The following is a 6,000-nucleotide window of genomic DNA, read 5'->3' on the forward strand; positions in this document are numbered from 1 at the left end:
TCTCTTTCCATACATTCCAATCTAGCAGTATCACAGATTCATAGCTATGAGAGTGAGAAAGGACCTGTTATATCGTCTAGTTCAGCTCTCTGCCAATGAGGGAATGTCCTATTGTTCACTGACTAGTACTTATACTGAAGGAAGAGCGTAACATCCAGCAGAAGGTGACCACTCACTCACCTATTAGGACACAGGACCCGATAGTGGTCTCTACAAAGAGGATTGGAGTCCAAACATAAAAATACCCGAGACCACTGATGTAGCCATAATGTTGAGGATTGAGCTCATTATGATGCTTTTTTAGGTCCACTTATAAAGTTTTTATGTTCATGACTTGTTGTGTGTGAATGGAATTTTAGAGTGTGAAGTTTTTGTGGTTCTGATAAAGTTAGAGGCAGGTCCAAACCAAAACCACAGCTCCAAAGAACCCTGAGCACTGGGGGTGTTCACATCTGGATACCACCTCTGCAGTTCAGTCCCATCTATCTGCACTATGTGGATCAGAGGTTGTTCTTGTAACATGAGGGTTTGAAATTCAGCCAATCATGCAAAGAACAGACCAGCGAAAGGAGAGGCATGTTTGATACATACAACATGAAAAGGATAAAAAAATGCAGCAACACCTTATAAGGTAAAGAATGGGCCATTCGATTCCTACATTAATCTAAGGAAAGCACTTCTAACATTACATTTCTCAGACAATAGAAAATACCGGGCAGACGTCTGTATTAAAGAAACACCATGTAAGGACTTCCTATTCCTTTTAAAAATTGCTCATTTGTTTCTTATTTGGAGTCTTGGAGGTTTTAAACTATGAGATCTGTCCCTGCTCATTCTGTCACTTTTCATCTGGCAAACTTTGTCCTCTTCCCGCATGCTGATAAAGGACTTTGAAATTAACATGCCATTTCAATTTCCTTCCTGCTTTGCTCAACAGCTTACACTGATGTCAACACGTGTATGAGAACGGTATGTCATTAAGAAATGAACACAAAATACTGATGCTCACATATTTACGCTGGGAACAACAGAGACAGAATATTGCCATTTTGGGCATGGTCAGTGCTAAATTCAGTTGCTGTCCAGCTCTTAAATATTTCTGTAATAGGTGCCTTTGAAACAGCTCAGGTAGATCTTATACCAAAGAAAGCCTAAACAGGTTGACTGGGTCTCTCTGGGGAAAAAAACCCAAAAAACAAAATTCTGGGGCCCACACTGATCCCATTGAAGTAAATGGGAGTTTTGCCTTCGGTATGAAGCAGGAGCTTTGTGAGCGGCAGAACCAGGATCAATGCCTGTTTTATGTCATTGATACAAACATAAGCTGAACGTGGTGTTTACATTCCACGCCAAAGTTTCACACATGCATATACTACACAAGCTGTGCATTATGATAGCTTTATCTCTAAGTTACAAGCATTTTCCCACTCATTAATCATGGGGTAGATCATAGCAAAATATCATGTTCCTAAAAGGGCTCGTCTTTTACTTCCTTCATCAATATCTGTGTAGACATGGAAAAAGAAACCCTCAGATCTAATCAAAATTATTTTTAAAGTTACCCCCCCCCCCCTTTTTTTTTTTGTACAATGCCTGGAGAGAGACAATGTGTTTCTTTTAGGTTCTGGTTGATCGAGCACTTAAAGTCAGAGGAGGAAGATAACAGACTAACTAGTTTAAATAAAAGAATAACTCACGACAAGTCTGTGCACATGGAAACATGGCACCACCAATCCCATTCTAAAAATGACAGAAAGAGAGAAGAGGAGAAAGGATGACAAAGAAGGAAGAAAACCCTTATTGGGCCTATAGTGTAAAAAGACCCCACCAAGGGATTTTTTCCTAAAGTCCCGATCCTGCAAAACCTTACACACATATTAAACTTTACACTTGTGCTAGGCCCCTGGACATCAGTGGGATTGCTTCATTGCTTAAAGTTAAGAACATGAATAAGTGCTTTGTTAGATCTGGTAGTAAACTGGTATAGCTTCCTTCTATCTCAAATGCCAGTATAAACCCCTTGAACATGTGAAAATTAAATCAGTTTTCTTAACTCTAGTTTTCCTTAATGAATACAGACATAGATTGGTTATTTTAGGGCTGTTCTCTGCATAGTGTTTTTTGGGCCTGGGCTACTGGAAGTAATTTTTTTTAAAAGAAGGGGAGGGAGGGATTTGTTTGAATTGTTTTTTTTAATCACACACAAAGTTAAACAGACTCTCAAACACTAAAGCCACTTTGCACCACTCTGGAAGTTAAAAGGGGCCATAAAGTAGCTGTCAATGTAATATCTGACTGGTTTAAAGGAGCCTTTATGTCAATGAGAATCAGGCCCAACAAACAGGTCAAATTTGAGAGCTTCAAAAATTTGATAGTGTCAGTTAAATCCTGTTACCATGACGACTTCTGGGCTTTACCACTTCTCATCATAAATCATTTTTAAAACTGTTCATTGCCTGTTTTTACAGTTACTGTAAAGTGAGAACACTTCCAAACTCTCACTTCCCAAAGTATTATTCTTCCACTCCAATATTAATTATTATTATTGCTACTTTTGCCATAGAGAATCTCACTGCAATTAGTCTGGTTTATAATGGAAAACAGATGAAAGAAGAAATTCAATCAAATCCTTACCACGTATATAAAGTGTTTTCATGCCATGCATCCCAAGATGGTTTCCCAAAAATAATAAAGTTAAAATCAAGAACTCAAATATTTCACAAGGCCCAGCAAATACAGATTATGCCTGGATTTAAAGGGGAAGTTAAATGATTTTTCCTTCTACTCACTTGCCACGTCCTGAGAGCTCAGGGCTCTGTGTTTCTTTCAGCACTTGAGATCAGAAACACCTAAGGCTGAGTGGAGAGATTTCCTCCTTACATTGGTCTTAGTCATTATTTGTGAAGTGCTGACAAATGTATTCAATGATCTACAATGCACATAACAGACAGTCCCTGCCCCAATGAGTTTGCAATCTACAGCCCTAATCCTGCAAGTTGTGCTGCGTGGGTGGATCGCCGCTGATTTCAACAGCCTCAGTCCAACTCCCAGTGGCAGTTTTTCCATAGGTCTTAATAGGCAATCTTTCTTTTGGTTTTAATAGATGGATCAGGCACAACCATACTAATGATTGTAGGATAAAAGCGGAGTCTTGGCATGTATGGTAAATAGCAAAGGAAATGATCCTCTCAACTATTTTGTTTTTAAATAATTCTTTTTGATGTTTCCACATAATATGATTTGGGATCTCAAACAGTTCCCTTCCTTTTCACTTTACCTTTCAGCAACGCAAGGCACAGAGAAGTAGGCAACTTCTGCTCCCAGGGGGATTGGCCGCTACTGTAAACATGCAGGCTGGGGAAAGCTGGGGAAAGATGTTTCTCTGGAATTTTGTGCTAAGTTTTTCACCTGCTCAACCTTTCCATTTTCTTTGACATTCTGAGGGCCCAGAACATTCCCAGGCATAACGCAAGCAATTGATTTCTAATTCAAAATACTGCAATTTCCACACAGTCCGTCTTTTGCACTGCGTTACTAGGCTTGCCCTCTCTGCTGCTGACAGCTTTCGAAGGGGAGAGAGCAAGAGCCACAGAACAACACTGAGTCACACGCATTTCTACACACATGCATTCAGACATCCAGAGCTGCACAGGCGGTCCTGGGAGGACAGAAGTAGCCAGAGATATAATCACTCTGGTAACAGCCCTTGATGAACCATGGAGCTCTGTCCCGTGTCCTACACACGCCAACCAAAGAAGAGAGCTAGCTTTAAACCTTGGTAAGAGCTACGTGTCGTTATTAAACCAGAACGTGGGGCCTCCACAGCAAGACAGGTGAGTTTAGGTTAAGGGTATAATGGCTATTGTTCTAGCTGGGCAGCAGATAAACCAGCCTGTTTCACACCAGGATCCCAGGGTGTGCCCAGAGCCTGCCTGATTTATACACTATGGCTACCAGGGGAGCAGAATAAAAACAGTCCAAACCTATCGGCATACCCAAGCTACACATGAGAGCAGGCAACAAAGCGGCCTCCCCATACCATAGACAAACTAAAAAAGCACATTCCAAACCCGTCCCAGTACAGCCAAGGACTGTGAAGTCTCCAAAAGGGTCTGGGTTCGCATGCTCATCAGAGCTGTGCAGCATCCCACCGGGCCCACTGCCCTTTGCCCACCCCCACAACTACCTCGCCCTACCTGGTGTTGTCTTCTTGCAGGGAAGGACCAGTGGCCTCTTATTCACGTCGGGTATTTTTGGCGGCTGGTTTTCTCTCTCCTCTGGGGTCCTCATGAGGAGTTGCCAAGTAGGGCCATTGCTCCCTGAACTCTAGTTGGGGTTCAGGTGGAAAGCATGCTAAGCCCTCTCCCAGGCTCCAGCATAGAGCTGCTGCCTGAGGCTGCTACTGGTAGTTTATCTGGCTGACTCAAAGACCACACCTAAAATACAGCCACTCCCTCCAAGAGAGGAAGTCAAAATGGCTCTGTTTAACCCTCCTGACCACTTGAAGTAGCCTCAGCAGCCAACCAGGAAAGCTAAATCAATGTCATGTGATTGTGACCAATCACAGCCAGCCAACCTCTTTCACAGTCATCCCAAACACAACATTTTACATCCATCCTTCAGCTGAGAAACGGCTCAAACCACAAATGCAATTGTTTCTGTTTCATGAGCATTTTTAGGGGTCGCAAAACAAGCAAACTTTGACAACAGCAGTTTTCACTGCAAGTTATTCAGCCCGCTCTCCTCCAAACACTATTTAGGTATTTAGTGGGGCTGAAACTCTGTCCAACAGGGTATAACAACACTATTGACTCCCTTTGCAGGGCCACATCTATATTATTTCAATACAATTTTCAGCCTGCTCTTAATCAAAGCTAACAAAAAAAATCTATTTGCAGTTACTGAAGGGCCAACGCACATAGAATGACTTTTTAACTTACTATTAAAGGCCAGTTTGAAAAGTACTTTAAAATCCTTTCGTACCCCTTCACCAGCTACAATAACCCCTTAGAAATTTGAAACGTAAATCTCTTTCCTCCCTATGTTTTTAACCATCTGTCATATATACAGACACATGCCACTTTGATGTTGTAGGGTAGCTCATCAATATTAGGCTTCTGGTCGTATATTTCTAGAGTTGCCAGCTCTCCAGGATTGCCCTGGAATCTCCAGGAACTAAAAGTTAATCTTTATTTAAAGATCATGTTGTGTGATGAAACCTCCAGGAACATGTTTAATGAAAACTGGCCACCCTCTACACTCCCACATCTCCTAGTAAAAAGGGGAATTCTAAGGCATTTATTTTGAAAAAAAAAAAAAAAAACTTTACAAACACCAGAAAGTAAAAAAGCAGATAAAATGTGTGGTCTGCCAAACATGCTAACATCCCTTTAATATGCAGCACAGCAGCTGGGAACCTTGTGTCTATCTAGGGGGACGTTGCAACTTCTAATCTATAAACACCTCCATTATGCTGTCATTGTCTCAGGCCCGAGGGATTTTTCTCAGGGATCTCAGGGATTTTTGAAGTGGTCTATCTCTACCAATGCAAAAGGCCCAGCGTAGTGGCCATGTGGAGGTGTCAATGTGGATGTTGTAGCCGGATGATTTAACCCACTTTGAAACTGGGGAGGGTCACACAGGTACAAGCCCTGTTCTATGTCAGTGCAGAGAATCTGTGCTGAGGGCTTGCATGAGTGTAGTCAGCCCAGTACAAACACCCCTACCCAGGCCTCTGCACCCCAACTGTGTAAATGAGGCAAAGGAGCACTGTGAGCTTCCCTCGCGGTTGTCAGAGACCATTAATCAGGATCACTTTGTGATGTTCTACTTCTACCTATCTTAGGTCAGATTTGGGGTCAGGAAAGAATTTTTCCCCAGGTCAGAGTGGCAAAGACTCGGGGGGGTTTTCACCTTCCTCTACGCCATGGGGCCTGGGTCACTTGCTGGGCTGAACTAGAGTAAATGGCAGAGTCTCTGTAATGTGAAGTCTTTAAATCA

The 6,000-nt window shown here is 42.2% G+C and overlaps 1 long non-coding RNA gene across 1 annotated transcript in view; it reads right to left on the minus strand.

The window, feature by feature from the left end:
• Positions 1–4,459, minus strand: part of LOC137147371 (uncharacterized) — a 45,852-nt gene extending 41,393 nt beyond the window's left edge. Inside the window, exon 1 of the long non-coding RNA XR_010918197.1 lies at positions 4,197–4,459. This is a non-coding gene — a long non-coding RNA (uncharacterized lncRNA). The remainder of the gene's footprint in view (positions 1–4,196) is intronic.
• Between the last annotated feature and the right edge of the window lie 1,541 nt (positions 4,460–6,000).

The sequence above is a fragment of the Emydura macquarii genome, unplaced genomic scaffold (assembly GCF_026122565.2).
Source record: "Emydura macquarii macquarii isolate MOO-44397 ecotype Brisbane River unplaced genomic scaffold, CSIRO-AGI_Emac_v2 contig_554, whole genome shotgun sequence".
Taxonomy (NCBI): Eukaryota; Metazoa; Chordata; order Testudines; family Chelidae; genus Emydura; species Emydura macquarii.